The sequence below is a fragment of the Elephas maximus genome, chromosome 2 (assembly GCF_024166365.1).
Source record: "Elephas maximus indicus isolate mEleMax1 chromosome 2, mEleMax1 primary haplotype, whole genome shotgun sequence".
Taxonomy (NCBI): domain Eukaryota; kingdom Metazoa; phylum Chordata; class Mammalia; order Proboscidea; family Elephantidae; genus Elephas; species Elephas maximus.
Genome location: NC_064820.1, coordinates 136,028,531 through 136,050,450, shown reverse-complemented (window position 1 = coordinate 136,050,450; position 21,920 = coordinate 136,028,531). Strand labels below are relative to the sequence as shown.

General features: G+C 40.6%; 1 protein-coding gene across 3 annotated transcripts in view; it reads left to right on the top strand.

Moving 5' to 3' along the window:
- Positions 1–21,920, top strand: part of SNCAIP (synuclein alpha interacting protein) — a 182,467-nt gene that overhangs the window by 75,198 nt on the left and 85,349 nt on the right. The window lies entirely within an intron of this gene.

Sequence of the window (21,920 nt, the reverse complement as noted above, 5' to 3'; positions counted from 1 at the left end):
AGAGAAGTGATTAGGTTTAGGACCTACCCTACTCTGATATGACCTCATCAGCATAACAAAGGAAAACCCCATTTCTAAATAGAATCACATCCACAGAGTCCAAGGCCGTAGTAGATATTTTGGGGGGACACACACAGTTCAATCCATAATAGATACATATTCTAAATAATTTTACTCATGTTCTTTGCCTAGTTGTAATGAAAATAAGAGGCTCAGTGTTTATGAATGTTTTGTAATGAAGTCATTTGGACTAGGTGCAGCCAATTTATTTACAAATAAATGAGGTTTTTTTTTTTAATTTCATTTTAATTCTTTTTATTACAATTTTTGTTTATTTTTCAATAAGTTTGAAAGGGGTAGTTGGCAGAACAACTCAGAAGACCTGTGTTCACCACCAAACTCTGCCATTAGAAAGCTGTGTGGCTTCAGGCAAGTCACTGGGCTCCTCTAGAACTCTTCTCTTTTGTAAACTGATGAGATTATGCTAGATAATCTGTAATTTTATAAATAGTAGTATCCAGTGGCTTTCTCCAGCAAAAGGAAACACGGAAGAAAACAATAGTAAAAAGAGGCACAAAAAAGATTAGGGTTTGAACATAAAAAGAACCTCAAAAGATCCTGTCATTTATATTGGTGGTTCTTCTTCTGTTTGACTTCCTGCCTGCTTAGTTACCCTCTCCTGGTCCTAGGTCTTATTTGAGTTGTTCACGGTTTCAAAATGTTAATCTTCTCACATTCCCCAGTTCCCTCTCTGGATCTTTGAACCAGGACCCTAAATTTTTGGAGTTATAACCCTGGTTTTATGACATATGCCCTTCTGCAAAGTACAGTATGTCCTATATTTGTTTTAAATATTAAGGCATGATTTGTTTTGTCGTAGGACTTTCTATAGTACTGATGCAGAAAATTTAGGATGCCTTCCATGACTAAGCCCATGTTGCTTCTGGTAGAAAGATCCCTGCTTGGTTTCACTGCTCCATTAACACGTTTTCATTGATTAAACAAATTCTTGAGTGTCTTTATAGGCCAGATTCTGTGCTGGGTACTGTGGATTATAGCATACATGACAAAGGATCTTGTCATGAGGGAGATAGATGTATGAGCCATGGTAAGTGCATAAAAAGTAATTTGCTCAGGATTTTATAGGGGCACAGGGGAAGAGGCCTATACGTAATCTAGAAATGTAGACTTGAAAATGTCCTTTAGGAGGTAAACTCCCAATCTGAACCTTTAAAGAATAAATTTAAAAGATAAACTTATTAAATCAGTCAAAGTCCAGTCAGAAAAACAGAAACCACTGTAAGTGTTTCAAACAGAGGGAAATTAATATAGGGCATTGGATACTCTGCTGATAGAAGAGCTGAGCCACCAAACTAGGTAAGATTAAAAAAAAAAAAAAACACCAAATCCATTGCCATTAAGTCAATTCTGATTCATAGTGACCCTATAGGACAGAGTAGAACTGCCCCATAGGGTTTCCAGGGAGCACCTGGTAGATTTGAACTGCTAACCTTTTGGTTAACAGTCATAGCTCTTAACCACCACCCCACCAGGGTTCCCGAGGTAAGATAACGCAACCTGAAATTAGCAAAAGCCATTACTACCCATAAGGCCAAAAATGAGAGGTCTGTTATGACTTCGTAGTACCTTCTAGCACAAGCGAGAATGATACTGCTGCTGCCTTGTAGGAGCTGATGACATAAAGGGGACAAGTCTTGTCGCAGGGTAAGAAGTAAGGAGTGAGAGAGAGAACGGTACCAAGTTCTTCTCCCTGCTCTCCAGTCTTCTGCCTGAGCCTGCTGTTGGCCAGCCCTACCTGAAAGCCAGTCAGTTGGTAAAGGAACTTAGGAAATATAGTTTCCTTAAGAATTGATCTGAGAGTAAATAGGTAAGTGATTAGCACCCACTCATTTGCTAATCAAAAGCCAAAGGTGGGGTATGGTGGCTTGGGGGATATAGTATGCAGAAGTGTTGCCATAATGCAGAACACCAGGACAGTGGACAGGATGGGCTATGCACTAAACCTCAGTCCTTGTTATGGAAGTTTCAAGTGTGAGTCAGAAATTGGCAGGAGCTGGAAGGGTAGGCATGCACCCAACCTGGGATGCTTTGTGTAACTTGTGAAGAAGTTGTCCATATATGTGTGGGCAGTGGGGAGCCACTGAAAGGTTTTCAGTAAGGAAGTGGCAAGGTCATGTTTGTATTTTAGGTCACTTTGACAGTTGTGTAGACTCAGAAGATCAGTTTAAAGAAGCAGAAGGCCTGCCAACTAATTTCCTTGCTTCTAGCCTTGTTTTCAAGTTAATTCAAGAAAGAAGCAATGAGAATCTGCAGTAAGAAATGGTAGGAAGGTGTGTTAGTCAACTAGTGCTGCTATAACAGAAATACCACAAGTGGATGGCTTTAACCAGCAGTCTAGTAGGCTAAAAGTCCAAATTCATGGTGTCAGCTCCAAGAGAAGGCTTTCTCTCTCAGTCAGCTCTGGAGGAAGGTCCTTGTCATCAATCTTCCCCTGACTACAAGCTTCTCCATGCAGGAACCCCGGGTCCAAAGGACGCACTCTGCTCCCAGCATGACTTTCTTGGTGGTATAAGGTTCCCCTGTCTCTCGGCTTGCTTCTCTGTTTTATATCTCAAAAGAGATTGGGTCAAGACACAATCCAATCTTGTAGATTGAGTCCTGCCTCATTAACATAACTGCCACCTATCCCACCTCATTAACATCAAAGAAGTAGGATTTACAACGCATAGGAAAATCATATCAGATGACATAATGGTGGACAATCACACAATACTGGGAATTATAGCCTAGCTAAATTGATACACATATTTTTGGGGGACACAAATCATGACAGAAGGATAGAATGGATAAAAATTTAATTGGCAGGATGATTGATACGCAGGCGAGGGAGAAGGAGGGGTCTGGAATAATAACCAAACCTCTGACTTCAGCTGAGTGGTCTATGGTGGTGTTGCCACATAAGGTTAAGTAAGGTTAAGGTGTTGATATCCGGGAGCAGCTGAATACCTGTACATAGATGGGTCAGTGATTGAGTGAGAAGTGGACCAAGACTTTTGAACTATAGGGAGCAAAACTTCTGAAGCCTTCCTAGAAAAAAGAAAGAGTGTCATATGGGTATGAGTGTGGTTGGATTTGTGGTAGGAAGTGGCGTTGTTGTAGATCATTTTCAGAGGAAAGAGAAAAGAAACTAAATTGTGGGGTTTAGAAGTAAAAGGAAGGCAAGAAAGTGGCAATATGAATATAGATCTTTTCAGAATTTTGGATGAGAAGGGCAAAAAGATGGGCTGGAATCCAAAATGGGAGTGAGTTTTATTTATAGTATTGATAAGACTTGTTTCTGGCCAGGTAGGAAAAGCCAGAGATGGGGAAAGGTTGAGGATAGAGAAGTGAACAACAGGTTGAGGGCTGGAGTCAGACCTGGAGAAGCTTGGGAGAATTTTTCACAACTGCTTGCTAAGGAACTGAGCCTGTGCTCGAAAGACAGTATATTTGGAATCCTGCTCTTTGGCAGACAGCCCACATAGCATCTTCCACTTACAAGAATAAAGCACCTCTATTACTGTGTGCTGAAACCCTGGTGGCGTAGTGGTTAAGTGCTGGCAGCTGCTAACCAAAAGGTTGGCAGTTTGAATCCGCCAGGTGCTCCTTGGAAACTCTATGGGGCAGTTCTACTCTGTCCTATAGAGTCGCTATGAGTCGGAATCAACTCGACGGCAGTGGGTTTGGTTTTTGGTTTATTACTGTGTGCAATGCATTTAGATAATAAACACTAACAAAAACTAGCAGTTGTATAGCACTTTACAAGCTTCATACTGGGTTCAGCATTTCATTTGAGTCCCACGATTAAGCTATAGCTATGTATATGTAAATATATACATTTGTTATGTGTATATTGTTGTGTGCTGTCAAGTCAATTCTGACTCATAGCAACCCTATAGGACAGAGTAGAACTGCCCCATAGAGTTTCCTAGGCTGTAATCTTTACAGGAGCAGATTGCCAGGTCTTTTCTCCCAGGGAGCCACTGGGGGGTTTGAACCACCAACGTTTTGGTTAGCAGCTGCGCGCTTTAACTGTTGTGCCACCAGGACTCCTTATACATGCATACGAGTATATAAATACACAAACATACAAATATGTGTATATATACATGTACATACATAAGTATAATTACAGACATATATACACAAATACACATACACATATGTTTCTATATATATTCCATTGTGTCTGGGAGAATCCTTTTTTAGGAGCCTGAGGTATAGAACAGACAAGTTTGTCAAATCCTGCACACCCCGGTTGCTGTTGAGTTGAATCTAACTCATGGCAACCCCGTGTATGTCCAAGTAGAACTGTGCTGCAAAGGGTTTTCAATGGCAGATTTTTCAAAAGTAGATCACCAGGCCTTTCTTCTGAGGTGTCTCTGGGGTGGACACCAATCTCTGACTTTTTGATTGGCAGTCCAGTATTAACCATTTGCACCATTCAGGGACCTCTAAATCTTGCACAATCCGTACATAATTTAAACCCAGGTCTTCTGGCCTCAGGCTCCTATTTTTAACAGGCTTGTCATTCTCGTAGATTGGCAGAGGGGGTCAGGTATGTAGGCAGTTCCCTCCTCTTTGCTTCCTGGTCCACCAAGCCTTTTAGCTCCAGAGGAGCTGGATCCTCTCTCCTGGTGCCTCTAGTGTTCATGGTGGTAAGTAGTTTCCTTGTGGACTGTGGATCCCTTCCTCATCTTATGGTGGAAGCTGCTCCCTGCTCAGCCTCCTATATTCTGACATTGTGGCTGTCCCAGATTCTGCCCACAAAGCTTCCCTATCCTGGGCTTTTCCCTTTCAAACAGCAAAGAAAGGTGCCTCCAGGTTCCTCATAAAAACAAAGAGTAGCTACAGAGTTAATTCTGTCTCATTCTTGCAGCCTTTTTCCTCATTCTCAAATTCACCTTTTTCTGCTGCCAGCTTTCTCCCAGTTTTTGAATCTAGTATATAGTTCAAAACCTCCATCTGACTCATAGCGACCTCTAGGACAGAGTAGAACTGCCACATAAGGTTCCAAGGCTGTAATCTTTATAGAAACAGATTACCACATCTTTGTCCCATGGAGCAGCTGGTGGGTTCAAACCGGTGACCTTTCGGTTAGCAGTCGAGCATTTTAACCACTGTGCCACCAGAGCTCCCCTAGTATAGATCCAGAAGTCACAAATTTCTTCCCATTCCTAATCAAGCCCACTGTTCTTTGAAGCCACACAGACCCTAGTGGGACTCCTGACTCGATCACTTACCAAATGGAGACAACTGGGCAAGTTACTCAGCTGCATTGAAGCTAATAATTCCTCGTTGGGTTACTGTGAGGATTTCAGGAGATAACATATGTAAAGGAGCCAGCTCAGTGCCAAGCTTAATAAATCTTAGCTCCCTTCTCCCACCCTAGTGGCCTGAGGCTCTTATCCACATCTTCCAGCAGTTAGCACAGTAATGTAATTAGCAACATTAGTATATCTAAAAGGCAATTACCATTTAATTGCTCTGGCCCTAGCCAGCCTGAAGTTTCTCTCCATTCGTTTCTAATTTGGGTTAGAGGGTTTCAGTCCTACCCTGGCTGGTCTCAAAATCACTGCCTTAGAATTGAACATAACTTTAGGCAGCCATTGATTACAAAAGAAAGGTCTGGTAATTCCTACCATTTTGTTCTACATAAAAATGCAGATAGCAGTTTGCTCCTGGCCAGTGAACAAATCAGATTCAAGCGGCATCTTTCTGTCAGATGGGTTCTGCGCTGAAGAAGGCATGCCCTCCCCTAAATACTCCCTACTGGTCTTCATTAAAATAAATTAGTGCCCTAGTATAGATTCAGACTTAGACTCCTGTTTCAGGCATCTCTTTTTAGAAGACATTTATTTATATTATATATAAAATTTTTTATTCTTACTCAATTTAAAGGAGTCAGTGCCCTTCCTCTCCGCCTGTGAAGTTTGTTTATCTTGGTGCTACTGTGAGATCCTAATGCCCAAATGAAGGCAGTGTGTTTTATTTCTCCTCCTCTGACCCTACATTGCATAAGGTAATAACAGACTCTAATCAAGAGGAACCCAAGGTACTTTGAGATTTCAAATCCAAATCTTTAATAGCAGAGCCACACATGCGCATTTGAGGAAACCTGGATTGCCTGCAGCCAGGAGAAAAACATTTACATCTGAACCTCTTTACGTGTGATTGCAAGTTAAAGTAAATTCTAAATAACTTTAGGAGTTTTAGATTTGGGAATCAGCCCGGGCCCTATAAATTCTCCCTCAGTTCTTTTTCTGTTAAATCTTATGCCAGAATAAATGGAAGCCTAGAGAACCCTTGAACTCCTCAGTTCTCAAATGACCTCAGTGAAGCTGGATTGGCATAGCCAGTGACTGGTTTTCAAAGCAAGATTCTGTTCTCCCTTGAAGCGTCTACAGCACAGTTACCTTCCTTGACAGAGGATGTGGTATGGCTTCCTGGGCCCTCTAGGCTCTAGGCCACACTCGTGCCTTGAGGCATGGGCTTTCTGCAGTAAGGAGCTTATCCCTGTAGCTCTCAGGCAGTCTGCGGGGTTGATATCCAGATTTCTTAGCACCTCAGCTTCATTTCAGGAAGCTTTACTTCCCCTTCCCTTTCCTTTTGCAAAGGAGCCATTGAAAGCAAGAGGTCTTGGGGTTGAGTGTCACCTCTTCTTGCTCGTTAGGGCAGGTGGCTTAACTTCTCTGAGCTTCAATTTCATTTTCTCTGGCCATGGATTAAAAATAGCATTGCCCACTCTGATTCCTCCCTTTTCTAAATGTTTTGGTCTTGGACTCAGAACCACACAGTTTATTCATTATTATTTGGTTGTTATTGATAATTATTTATTAAAATATAAATATTTTTATTTGATATACAGTTGCTTGTTCTTAAGACTAGATGGTATGCCTTGGAAGGCAGGGGCAGTGGCTTACACTTCTGTGTGTGATCCTCAGCTCATGGTCATGCTGGGCACACAATAGGTTCTCAGTAAGCAACTAATCGAGTGCAGCCTTAAATGAAGGTACTCGTTTAGCCCTACTGCCTCACAGTAAACAAAAAAAAAAGCCCCGTTGCTGTTGAGTTGATTCCGGCTCATAGTGACCCTATAGGACAGAGTAGAACTGCCCCGTAGAGTTTCCAAGGAGCAGCTGGTGGACTCGAACTGCTGACCTTTTGGTTAGCAGCTTAGCTCTTAACCACCAGGTCTCCGTTAAAATATTTTAAAGTTTAAAATTTTTTAAACTTAATTTGTATGAATATTTGCTTGACTGATGAATAATACTTCCCTTGTTTACTGTGGGAAACCTTGGTGTGGTAGTGGGTATGTCAGACATAGTCTCTCCATCCCTGCTTCGCTGCTAAGGAGCATTCTGGTTGTATATCAGGAGGGATCAATCCCTAGAGAAGGACATCATGCTTGGTAAAGTAAAGGGTCAGCAAAAAAGAGGAAGAGCTTCAACGAGATGGATGGACACAGTGGCTGCTGCAATGAGCTCAGGCATAACAACAATCATGAGGATGACGCACAACCAGGTAGTGTTTCATTCTCTTGTACGTAGGGACGCTGTGAGTCATAACTGACTTGATGGAACATAACAACAACAACTTATGTTGTGCCCAGTTTAGGCTTGTTCTTCACTGCTCTACAAATTTACTCCAGGCAGTCAGTTTTTGTGTCTCTGCTTAAATCCTGCCAGTGATGGGGGCACACTACTGGTACAAACTGCCTTTTTCAGTTTTAAGGTAAGGCACCTTGAACTGATTTGCAGAATGCTTGGAGATCTTTATGATGAGGTAAAGAAGTGAATGGAAAGCAGAGAGTGGCTGTAAACACTCTTAATACTTACAATTATCATTGAAGATCTTTGCCATTCAAAAACCTGCATGACTTGTGTATTACAAGCCGGAGGAAGCTCTTCTCAGAAGAAGTGTATCACAGTCTGCACACCTTGAGTAGACAACAGAAAATCTAGAAGATGGGGGCACATTTGGAGAGGCAGTGATTAAGAATCAGTGGTTTTGCAGTCAGGCATACTTAGTTTTAAATCCTTTCTCCATACTACGTAACTGTGAGGAAATTACTTTCTGGTCTTCCATTTCCTCATGAATGAGGAATGAGGATGATAACACCTAAAATTGTTGTGAGGATTAAAGAAATAACATATGTAAAGCAAAACAACCACACACTGTCTGACTCACTGCTGTTCAATAAATAGTAACCAATATGAGCATTATTATGTGGTGTTACTATTTATTTTCATCACCATTATTATTATCATTAAAAACTCAGGCATTGCCTACTTGGCAGATCGTAATTGACATTGCTGACCTTTGTTTTTTTTTTAATTGACATTGCAGTAATAGATATTTGCTTTGGTAAGGAAAATGTGGGTGGAGGGACTCTGATAGCTAGACAGCAGCTGGCTATCTGATGGGTGGCTAGCTATCTTAGTAGCCACATAGGGAAAAGGAGATGAATAGGAAGCCCTCAATCTCAATCTCCCTGCAGTGGGACTCTGAGGCCCAGCTTTCCTACCTGCTAACACTTGTCAGAATCGACTTGATGGCAGTGGGTTTGGTTTTTTTTTTTTTTTTTAACACTGTTATAAACTCATCATGTGCAGTCCTAGATTTTTGTTTCATATAGGTGAAAAGTATGTTCCTTCACTGAAAGGGTAGGGGGACCCCAAAGACTTGACCTTACCCCTCTATGGATACAATATCAGCTAATTTCTCATCACCGTAATCAGTATATTTTGGTAAGGGCAATATTTTGCTTGTAAAACAGCTTCTCCCACCCCCACCCCCACCCCCACCCCCACCCCCACCCCCACCCCCACCCCCACCCCCACCCCCACCCCCACCCCCACCCCCACCCCCACCCCCACCCCCACCCCCACCCCCACCCCCACCCCCTCCAAAAAAAGAAAAAAGCCCAGATTTGTAGCATTTGTCAGTTTCCATGGTATAAATACTCCTAATGTGGCCAATTCCATTTGCCAGTTTCCACGATGTAAATACTCCTAACAAAGCTCCCAATGTGAAGTCACTGAACCCAGAGTTGTGAAGAGATGCGCACAGCTGTTCAAGTTGGTACAAGCCTGCTTCAGCACAGGACTGGATCAGGCTGAAGGATGTGTTGTAACAATATAGGATAGAATGGTTGACAGCAAAACCTACAGGCAAATGCAACAGAGGGAAAGTATATTGTTCCCAGAATGGATCATTATGATATACTTGGCTAAAAAGATTCATCCAGAAAATGAGTTAGTGCAAAATTATTTGATCAGTTTATTTCAGTGTAATTTTTCTGTCCTTTTTCTGCACTCTTTAATCATACTCAGGTCAGGAATCTTTTCCTAACCCCTTTTGGGAAAAGTCTCCCTCATCATTTCTCAATGGTCAGAATGTTCCTTTAATCAACAGTTTAAGGATCATGAACATTGCGCCCGTGTTTATCAAGTATCTACCTTCCTTCCAACCTTCCTCCTTTCCTTTCCCCTTTCTTCCCTTTGTCCTTCATTCCATCTCTTCTTCCCTTCCCAAGTATTTTCTATCCTTTGTACTCCTGGCAACTCCATGACACAATCAGTCAAGTAATAGTATTCCTGCTTTTCAAAAACGATAAACTGAAAGTACCCGCTAAACTTGCATGACTGTCTCAGTCGTGCTATTATCCTCATCCTTAATTTGTCATTTTGTTATTTGGAAATCTTCATAGTTATTTAGACATGCCTGCTTCTTGAATATTTTTCTGTGAATAGAGAGGGGTAGTTTTGACCACTAGCCATCTTTCCCTTGCTGTCAGAAATTTAATGTTATTTGTCCTCTCATGATTGTTGAAAACTATGTAGGAGATTGCATTACAATACTATAAATAAATTTCTGAGAACCTTTAATTAAGTGATGATACGTAGTGCTTTCTCATTGTAGTTAAGTCCCCTGGAGATGATAAAATGGAAACCTCTTGAGAAGCAGTTCTGTTTTCAGCAGCTCGTCACTAGAGCAAGCAGAATTCTATTACAGACCATCTTTCAACTGTTAGGGTGATACCAGTTGATGATTTTTGTCAACATCGTGGATTAAGAAAAAATCCAAGTCTTCTCACTAAAGACCTCTTAAAAGTTTTGTGAATGCCTAACAACTTAAACTAAAGAGAAGAAGACATTTGAGAGAACCAATTTGCCTTATATCATGAAGCTATCTGCAGATGTGCTTGAGATCGTCGCTTGTACTATTCTCATCTTTGTGAGCTTCGGTGGAAATACATGTTTATTTTATTCTACAAGGAAATGTATCACTGGGCGTTTACAGACATCCTTTCTTCTAATATTCAGTCTTATATGTGTCCACCTTATTAAAAACCTGGTGGTGAATGTCATGAAAATTGTTTATTCTTCTGGCTTCATTTTGGACTCAGCTGGCTGCAAAGGTCTGCACTTCACAGCAGCGTTGACGACATCCCTGGCCATCTGGTTCATGTTACACTTCGCGTTGCTCTACCACCGTAAGCTCTACCAAATTGTCCACCCCTTGAGGGAGACTGTAAACCTGGACCGTCAGGAGCATTCCTTGAAATTGGTTTCTGCTCTTTGGGTGGCTGGTTTGGCCGTGTACATCCCAGTTTTAATTTATGCTAGAAAATCAGAACACCTGAATGCAGGAAATGATACAGACCCCTTGTCTACTAAAAGAATTTACATGGATTGCCTAATTGACTTTGGAAATAAGCAGGTAGAGTTTTATTATGGGAGAATATTTTTAGCTCTTATTGATATTATTCCTTTAGCCATCTTAGTCTTTGTCTGTTTCTGGATGTCTTTTCTCCTTTTGAAAAAAAAGAAGATGACATATGGTGACATCTGGATTGGAGATGATGATTCAGAAATTGAAATCCTCAGAGGGGCCAAGTTCAGTATTTTATTAATGTTGCTGATAACTCCACTTTGGATTTCTCACTTTATCTTAGTCTATTTCTTGAAAGACTTGGCAGTGTATGTCTTTATTCCAGCTGTTCTCACAGCCCTCTCATCAGGCTTCTCTGCTCTCAGTCCTTTCTTGCTTATGCTGGTTAATTACAAAATGAAGTTGGTGTCCTTCTGTGGTGCCAAAGAGAAAAAATCCACAGTACAGTCTGCAAATGTTACTCTTTCTCCATATGCTTAATGGCAAAATAACTTGATTTTAATCATTGGAAAACACCCCCCTGCCCCTGCCGCCCATTGCCAGGTACAGCTGAAGTTTTCACAGCCCTCATCAACAGACAGTTCGAAACACTTGGAAAGTGGGACTAGAAAATTGACTCCTCTCCAAAAATAGACTTCTGAGGCAAACTGCAAGAAGAAAATGTATAAATCCTAAATTATTATAAGTTGAAGAAAAATAGTAATCATGACATTTAGTATTTAGGACAATAACAAGATTTTTGACATAGAAATGCTACAGTGACTCAACAATGATCAGTCTGGAGATGAAATCAGCATAACAAACATGTACTATTTACTCTGTGCAGGGTGTGCTAACAAAAACACATTATTAATACTGAGGATAACACTTCTGGCTGAATTCCAAAAAGGTACTTAATAGTAAATCTTATGTTTTCATCCTTTATTTTTTCTTGAAATGCGTCAGTGCATATTGGGAACCCATTTGTTGGAATGCAGTGTTCAGTTTTTGCACTTAGAATAATAGTAGCTCATCTAAGCTGGAATTAAGTCTTGCTCATTGTCCTTACCCTAAGTGTCTTTTGTAAATCAGGATGAGATAAAATCGTTGGATTAAAGAATTAATATTTTCTAAGTCATACTTTGTATATGTATATAAATGTAAAAATATTTGTTTACTGTGACATTTAGCCTACTAACCTTGCCTAATCACATACACATGTGTGTATGTTTGTATACTGTTCTGAAAAAGGACACGTTTTCTAGGGAATTTATTTCCTCTTTTGGTTATTAAATTGATACATTTACACATTGCAAGACTTGATAAAAACCTTCACAATAATTTCATGTGTAGATTTAGATTTTATAAAAATAAACACATTATAATTCTAATTAAAAATACATGGCCAGATTTTTATTTCTCACCATTAGCCAGCATAGTCATTTGGACTCCTTTGGATACCATGAGTAATTATTTTAATTTTTTTTTTATGTGTGTACGTTGTATATATAAGGCATTTTAAGCTAATTCTTACTAGCTTCTTGCATTTTTAAAATTTTCCTTCCAGGGTTTATTATACTGCAGGTGTAGTGAATGGATAGTCATTATTCTCCTAAATTGAGATTCCTGCTCTGAAACGACTGCTTCTAAAATTATAAGCCTGGATCTCATTAACAGGAGACACTTAGAATATCTTCATTGCCATGAAATACTATGGAGAAAGGAAATTTAAAAGTAAACCAAGGCCTAAATTCTGTAGGATTTTGTGGGCCATTGTCTGTCCCTTGTATAGCACAGGGAATTTACCAAAAAAGCACAGACTTAAGAACTGAGGTTTCTGGGTGGTCTTCATGGGAAATGCTTAGTTGAGTCTACTGAGGCAGTTTAATCACAAGGGCCCTAGACATGGATCCTGTATAATGAAGTTAACATCTGGGGAAATAGGGGATGTGGCAAAGAGGTCACCATCTTTTAATTAAATGCAGATGTAGATGGGGCTGAGAATAGCCATTGATCTTCTTCGATAGTGGTTCTCAAAGTGTGGCTCTGCGACCAGCAGGATCAGCATCACCTGGGAATTTGTTAGAAATGCAGATTCCCAATCCCAACCCAGAGGATTGAATTAGAAACTCTGGAGGTTGGACCCAGCAGTCTGTGTTGTGACAAACCTTCTGGCTGATTGTCATGCATACTAAAATTTGAGAACCACTAATCTAGAGTTGCTCCAAAGTTTAACCCTGATGAACAACCAGAGGTATGAGAGAGAAGCCAGGATAACTGACTCCTGATGTAGTCTTTAATGCTATCCACGCATATTGCTATCCTGTCTACTTGTTTCTAAACTGGGAATCAAGGTTGTGTCATCTGTGTTCCATACGTTTTCAGTAATAATGTCCAAACAAATCCACTGTAGATATTACCAGATCTTTGCAAAAATCAAGAATAAAGCATGACCATTTCAGGTGTGCCAGACATTTTCAAACTCGGATTTGGATAGATTCCTGCACATAACTGAGCAAGGGATCCGGTTCCCAAATTATTCCATAGTTCCTTTCCAGAAGCCGGTACAAAACATAGTTGGCTTAGGCCCATTCTCAACTTTCCAGTGTTAGAAATATTTCCTTTTCCTTCCCAGATATGTTCTTTTTTTTTATTGGGGCCTTATTAGGCTATAGTGTTTGTCCTTCTGGAATTGGTAAGTTTTAGTCTATGAGAGAGAGTAAATTACATTCTTACCGAATGAGCTACATTCCAGTTCGCTCTCTTTTTATATATACTGTTCTTACTTTAACTCTCTTACTTTCTCCTTTTCCTCTCCCTTAGCCCCCATGATATCATTCAACTTTAGGTGAAAGGTTAGCAGATGAAAGAGGATAAGGGAAGTTCCACAGAGATTGTCATGGTAGCAATTTGAAGAGGAGTAAAACTTGGCCAGGAATTGTCCCAAGATCCTGGATTGTGGCCAAGGACATTTCCCAGTGCCTCCTTGATTGCATGGAGTCCTGGTGGTGCGGTCTGAATCCACCAGCCACTCCTTGGAAACCCTGTGGGGCAGTTTTACCCTGTCCTGTAGGGTCACTGTGAGTTGGAATTGACTCAATGGCAATGGGTTCTCAATTGCACATAATCTTTGAATTAGGAGGTCATCTCTTCCTTCTTCCCGATGCAGGATTCTCCTCTTCCTGGCAGAAGATCCCCCAAACCTCTATTTGAACAAATTCTTATTAGGGTTGTGATATCATAAAGCAGCCAGTTCCATTGGAGCTTATTCAGAATGTCATTATTAGGATGTTTGATGAAATTTGTGCTCCTGAAACTTCCTCCTAGTTTATTGAAGTCAAATCCTTCTTTAACCTGATGTCTCTTCACATTTTTAGAGACAGCTGTTCTCTTCTCCAAGTTAGATAGTCCTATAGCCGTGACTCATCACTTAGCGCTTTCCAGCCACTGTCTTGGCCTCCTTACTCTTTTTTGGTATATTCCAGTTTGCCTGCAGCCTTCCAAAGATGTGACACCCAGGATAGAACAAAATATATTTTTTCTTTTGTTTTGTATGTGTTTGTGTATATTTTTTTTACTGTACATTCTCTTATCCTATCTTTCACAGCTACTGTGAACAAGCATTCTTTCCTCCCTATACTTACAAAAAAAATTTTAAATGTTAAACTCATTTTAAATCTCCCTCTCTGTCTCTCTCTCACACACACACATACGCACACATTAAAAAGTATATGAAATGTGTATGTGTGTACCTAGGCCTAAAACCAAGATCTTTCTCAACTCTAAAGTTCAGGTATAAATTGCTTTATTCTCAGTATATGAATGTTTTTCAAAATAATGGAATGGCCCACAAATCATCTGCAAGTATTTTAAACTACACATTTAAACTATAAAAAGACCAGTCTTTATAGGAATTTGTCACAGCAGTCTTGATCTCTAGAATGAGGTTTATTAGTACAGTGTTATCTTGCATTCCTTTTTCATAAGACATAAGGAAAGCTGGTCATAACCCATTTTCTCTGAAGATGAAGTGCAAATGTTCAACCAACTGGATATAGAATATAATGTTATATAGACAGTTCACATGTATCTACTGGTAAGGTGTGTTAGGTACCAAAAGGTCTCTGCCTTTTTCCTTAATGATGATGATCATGGCTGACATTTTTGTTTAGACTCTGCTTGAAAGAAGAAAGGAAAATTCATTTGGGTTATGGTTTGTGAACACCCCAAACAATATGATTTGGGGCTGAGGGTATCTATGAAATTCTGACCTAGATGGTTCCAAGATATGCCCATGCTTCAGATCAGTCCAGTGGCAGATCCGAAGAGCCCTGGGCTCATTTGCAGGAAACATGCCCACTCCTTAGTAGTACATAACTGTGGTAAAAATGTTTCTGAGTTTTGCCATCTATAAAATAGGAAGAGTATTATTGCAAATCACCACACACACCCTCTGCCTCCCTCACAGAGCTGTAATGAATAAATGTAATAAATGGATCAGAATATTAAAGGTGATTTGAAAAAATAAAATGTTTGATACAGATGCAGTGTTACTTTACTATTGCAGTCTTGGCAAGCTGAAATAAAGGAGAGAAATATGACTTAGAAGTCAGAAGCTCTGGCTGTGTGTCTGTGAGGCAATTACAGAACCTTTCTGAGTCTTGGATTCCATATCTTCACAAAGGGGAGTATAAAGATCTTTGTGAGACAAAGTAAGAGAGAGTGTATGTAGAGTACCTGGGCCCATACTCTGGCACAAAGTTTTGCTTCACAAGTTTTTCCCTGTAAGTTCCCCTCAGGGTAGGGGGAAGAAATGCAGTACCCACTCCCCAGGAGCTGGAGCAGGCTCAGTATACTACATTGAAACTTCATATTTGACATTAAGCATTCACTTGGCGTTTTCTCCAAACATACCAGAAAATGTGATATTCCAGGAAGATGTGCTCTGTTTATACTCTGGCTTTGGAAATACTCCTGTGACTACCCCCTGCTTCTCATCGCACACTGGCCTCATCCAAGGAGTCCCTTGATAGAAGCAAAATATGGCAGTAGGTGCTGAAGCAATTTTATCTGTCTTTCTGGAAATTCTGCTTCAGTGTTCTCACCTCCAGGCCTTTGCCCATGCTGGAACCACTTCCTGGAACAATCTTCCCCACCTGCACAACTCTCTCATCTTTTATTCCCTGGGTAATTCTCCTCATCCTTCAGCTTTCAGTTTAGACCTCATTTTTTTCCAGTCAGAATTCTCTCATCTTCAAGATTTAGGTTAGGTGTCTCAGGCTCCCATACATTTATTTGTCTCAGCAGGAACCACATTGTATTGTAATGGCCTGTTTTTTTGTCTGTCTCCCCTTGCACTGGTCACTCCATACTGGCCATAGTGGTATTGGTCTTATCTGGCAGTACCCTGGGGGATAGTCAGTAAATGAAGAAGTGGATGATACCTACAGGGCTTGTGCTTTCCCCTTCCCTCCTCATCTGTGCTTCTTGGCTCTCCTTCAGTTGCCTTTTCCAGTAGGAATTTCTTGCCGCTATCATTTTTCTGCTTCAGGACTAAGCATTTAGTGACTGCCATGCTTCTGGCCACCGTTGAATCAAAGAGTGAAAGAAACTGAATCCAACATTTGGAATGAGTTGCTTCCTTGCCAGGCCAGCTACTGAGCCAAATGGGGACAGCATTTCATATATTCCATGTTTTTTTCCACCAAGTACTTAAGTTTGTGATTTTTTTTGTTGTTGTTTATTTATTTATTTGGAGCTCTCATTATAGTGAAGAAAGTAAGTCCAGTATCAATGTCCAGGTTTTAAAATTGAAAATTTATCCCACTACACGTTTGGTAGGGGGGTGTGTGTGTGTGTGTGTGTGTGTGTGTGTGTGTGTGTGTGTGTGTGTGTAGCTGCTGTGTTGTTCCAGGCATTGGTGGATTAAAGAGTAAAGAAATGTTATAATGCAAATTGATTAAAGTTATCTAATCACCAGATCTACTTTGCTCATTTATTTTGACAAGCCCAAACTTATTTTTAGTCACCAGACCTCATAGTATACTGGTAAATGTAGCAATAGTGACTTTGGCAGAAAAGGAGAAATCCATGTAACTTGAGCCTTCAAAATGAGTCCATGCTGACTCCTTGTAAAATGGAGTGAGGCAATGCGTTTTGAAAAGAATTTTGGTAGAGCAATTTGTGTGATATGTGACTATAGTCACAAATCAGTGAGCCTTTTATGAGCCAAGACCTCAGAATGTATACATTAAAATGAGTGTAGCTTCTCAAAGAAACCATGTTGGCCACTCTAAGCTTTTTCCAGGGATGCTGCCATTACCTAAAACATTTTTGGAAGTCTTCATTTAAAATAATTTTCAGAGTCAGCTTTTAAGTCATAACTAAAAAATATCACCTGAAAAATCAGTTTTTTGTTTTGTTTTTGCAGTGGGGGGAAGGGGAGGGCTAGTTTAAAAGCTGCTTGCCTACATTTTATCATCAGATTCAACTCCTAGTTACTTCAAGCAGTTTCTCACATTGAATTTTCCCTAGAAGGAAGCAGCTGTGCAGTCCCTGATGTTATTCATGAGAAGGTGACATAGTGTTGATAGACCCAGAGGGGTGCGAGACCCTCACACACACTTTAAGAGGCCCTGGAGGCACTTCTGTTCTTGAAAATTTGTCAAAAATCTGAGAATTGGGAACATCTTACAAGGATTGCGTATAGTTGGTGCTCGTTATTTATCTCCTCAGGAGTTTAAGATTTCTCCTAGCACCTTGCACCCATCAAAAGAAGGGGCCGGTGTGTCACCACAGCTTCACACTGCACACAGTTTCCAGCAACCTAGTTTTGTCCCAAGTTCTTAACATTTTTTTCTTCTTTCCCTCCCTATAAATTTTTCTGTCAAATTGGGGGAACAGAATCATTGGAAAATGTTTCCTAACTCCTTTACTCTCTCACCTCCTGCCCTGCCTCTACCTTCACTTGCCCCCCGCCTCAAAAAATCTTTACACATACCTGCCTAAGCCGGTGTCAATGGAGAGAAATTAAAAGCCCAGTTGAGCTTGAAATGGGATTATTTCAGTCAGTTAACAATACTTAAGGTGAACAGACTTGTGAGAAGTGTGTGATAGGACAGGGAAGGGGGTGGATACAAAAGAAGGCCTCAGAAGCAGGTTTGGTCTGGTTCGAACCCCTGCTGAGATGCTGTGTATCTGACAAGTTCCCAGGCGATGCTAATGATTCTGGTTTAGGGATCAATTCTGAGAGGCACTAGGAGAGCAATGGCTCTCAAAATTTATTATACACAGAATCACCTGGGGATCTTGTTAAAATATAGATTCTAATTCAGTATATCTGGGGTAGAAATGCAAATTCTCAGCAAGCGTTCGGACCAGTTCAGAGCCCTGCTCAGAAGACTTCAGAGAGGCCTGGTAACACTCTGTAGTCACTGGGACAAGTGACTGCAGCTTGTCTGGTCAGGGCTGATGGAGAGGGGAGTGCAGTACATATCTAGAAATGGCTGCCTACCACCAGCTCTGATGCGTAGCAATAAAAATCTCATGTAAAGGATTTTAAGCTGGACTGCCATTTTGGAGAGCCTGAAAAACATTTTTCACTTGGACCTGAATCCATTTTTCTTGACCTGGCCCTCTTGCCCCAAGCTGCAGACCTGGGCTGGATAGCGGATGGCTTCGGGTCATTTTCTGGGCTTGCACTTGGCAAGCTTCCTCCCTTTCCTGTCTAGTCACAACAGTGAAATGGCACCATGTAAATCGACAGTACCAATCACAGCAAAGCAAGAACCTTTCCTTCCTGCAGTTCTAAAGTGAGAGAAACCTAATCCCCATCTTGTAACATTTTATGGTGTTTGTGAAGGTTCTGTTTTTCTAGTACTAAGAGATAAAATGAAGGCACTGTGAAAGCACAGATTTGTAACATGCGGACAGTTTATCTGTAAGGAATTTTCTTTTGTTGCTGTTGTGGTATCAGAATTTAAAACACTCTGTGAGTATGAATTCTGCTCAGTGAAGTAAACATTATTTGGCAGGAGGCACCAGGAAAAAAGGGGGTTGGTACTTACTGTATTATACTAGATTCTTTTAAAGGCGCAAACATTCAAATGCTCCCAAGGCCAGACAAGATACGGCAATGAGTAAAGCAGGCTGGGAGGCGAGAACATGTTTCATATGCAGGTAGGAGCAGCTGCTGTGCGGCTGTAGACAGTTGTTGCCATGGGGGATGTGGGCCTGTGTTGCCAAGGTCTCAGATATTTTCAAAGCAAAGCCAGAAACCCAGAATTTTATGTGACATCACCCAAGGTCTACAAGTTGGCATCTGATTCAGTTAGTTTGTTTTAAACACCACTAGGGCCAAACAAATCACATCTGTGGGCCAGATTCGGCTCTAGGGCCTCCGGTCTGGGCCCAGTATGGCTGTGCATTCGGTTAGAGCACATGTGTTGCTGGTCTCAAAAAAAAAAAAAAAAAGGGGCCCGTCAATTCCATTGTGGACTGGTGCATGGGACAGAAGGTGTCAGAAGAGCAGGACAAGGGCAACCACAGTCCAGCTTAGTTTCCTTATCATATTTTATTATTTACAGCAGCTGTTGTAACCTGACCTCATCCCTTCCTATCTCATCCGTGGTTCCTCAAAAGGGAGTGCCTAAGGGTGCCCAGATGCCCAGTGGAAGGGCAGAAGAGAAGGGGGGAGGCATTGTAACGACAACTAGGACATTGGGAACTCACATTAGAATGTAAAGAAACAGCTAATGTTGAGAAGGAATGTGGCCAGGATTGGTGAGCCCCAGGGATTTCTACACATTGAGTTGAATCTAATGCCCTCAAAATAACACTTGGAAAGAGAGAAGCACTAAAACCAGACAAAAGGAATTGGATCATAGACAGAGTAAGGCATCTTGAAAACTCGAAAAGGATATGACTTCCTGTTAGGAAGTAAAGGAGAATGTGGGTTGCCTTGAACCCCTAAATCCAAGTCTGGGGCTGGGCTTTCCAACCCATTGAGATACAAATGTGAACAGTAGCCCAGTTCTTCATGTAATGAGCTGAAACTGTTGTAACTCTTCTAAAATATAGAATAAACAATCTCACTACCAAAGCCAAATATAAAGATGTTCTGCTTTAATGTCACATTTTATATTATCCAGCAGATATGTTCCATTAGAATGGCTAAACTCAAGTAGACACTGCTCCCAGATTGTCAGAACACCTCAAACAGGGACTCAGTGAATATTCGTTAATTCACTTGGTTAAGGCATGTTCATCCATATTTTGTATTTAACCTTGTATTTCTATATATTTAAAGATCCACTGGGTCCCCAGCTTTGATGCATGTTTTTCTATTTCATCTCCCTTTATTTCTGTGTGTCTGATGACATTATGTTTGTCTGTACCACCTCCTGACACCCAGCTTCATCACTGTGTTCATCAAGGCCATGAGGGTGGAGTCTGTAATCAACAATTCATTGTGGAATACAGATTTAGTGACGAGAAATTGGATTGGAAGAAAGTCTGTTAGCTGACAGGCTGGAATCCAAAGAGTCTGGATTGTCTCAGACAACATCAGAGTGGAAGAGAAAGTTATTTTGAGTAATTTGCAAGTATGAGTGTATGTGTTTTCCCCTGAAAAGCTCTGTGAGGATTAGAAGAAAAGTGATGTATTTTTATACATAAGAGCTTTGCTTAAGAATCTATTTTTAGATTTCTATAAATAATAAAGCATCACCCGTCTGTCAGTTTGTTGTACTGTGGTGGCTTGTGTGTTGCTGTGATGCTGGAAGCTGTGCCACTGGTGTTTCACATACCAGCAGGGTCACTTAAGGAGGATAGGTTTCAGCAGAACTTCCAGACTAAGACAGACTAGGAAGAAGGACCCTAAGATCTGCTTCCCAAAATGAGCCAATGAAAACCCTATGGGTCACAACTTAATATTGTCCAACATTGTGCTGGAAGATGACCCCTCTAGGTTGGAAGGTGCTCAAAATACAGAGTCTACAACAGTGGACTTGAGTGTACCAGTGATCTTGAAGATGATACCGGACTGGGCAACATTTCTATTCTGTCGCACATGGAGTTGCCATGAATTGAAGCTGACTTGATAGCACCTAGCAACAACAATAAATAAATAGTAAAACTTCTGGCTTTATATATTTTTTACAAATACAAATTGGTTTTCTTTTTATTATAAGCTTTACTATGATTTCAGAACTTTTCATACTTATTCTAAATGGACAGTCTCATTTGAGCGTGGTAGTGGTATCCTAATCTTTTCTTGGATCTTCTCTGTATCCACTAAAAATATATAAAAATGGTGTATGCAGATGGAAAGAGAATGAGAGGAAATGCAGAAAATTTAACGAGCTGATGAGTTTGCGATGTGGGATTGCAAATGGTTTTTTCATTTATTGTCATTATACCATTTGCGTGGCTTCAAAAAAAACAAGGAACAATTCAAAATGAAAAAGCAATGCTTTTAAAGCAAGGTTTTCCTTTTAAATTTATGTATTTTTCACTCTCAATCTTACATTGCTAAGTCCATTTTCACCAACCTAAATTTATGTCCGCTTGCCAGTAATGTACTCCTTACCGTTCAGCAAGGTGCACATGGATAAGAGAACTGAAAGAGACGGGGAGAGGAATTATTTCAGATGATCAAATCAGAGTACATAAGACAATTTTTATAATAAGAAAGACAAGTTTTGGGAAATGGAACCATATTTCAATATCTGAGAGTTGACTCTGCAGAAGATAACTGCACACCAAGGCACGGCCAGGAGATCTATATTTCTGTTCTTGACGCCTATAGGTGCCACTGCCACTGCCGATAGTGATGATGATAAGTGATGGGAAAATGAACTGGGAAGTGATGCATCTTACCCTGACAGATTTAAAGGATTGCCTCAAGCAGCCCCGAGGCATGTGCTGACTGAGGATAATCTCGGGGCTGCTCAGGTCACTCTGGCACAGCCGGGGACTCTGAAGCAAAGCTGTTAGAACAGAGGGCAATGTAGTAACTCTGTGGTTTAAATCTGGGCTTAGATCTTTTTTTTTTTTTTTTTTTTGAGAGGTGACCTGGAGGTTGTACTATAAATTCAGGAATATCCATTACTCTTAGTTAGTTGGTATCTGTTTTGTCTTGTATTATTATTGTGGAGATCCAGTATCCATCACTCCATGCACTGTATCTAAGGATGTGTTCAGGG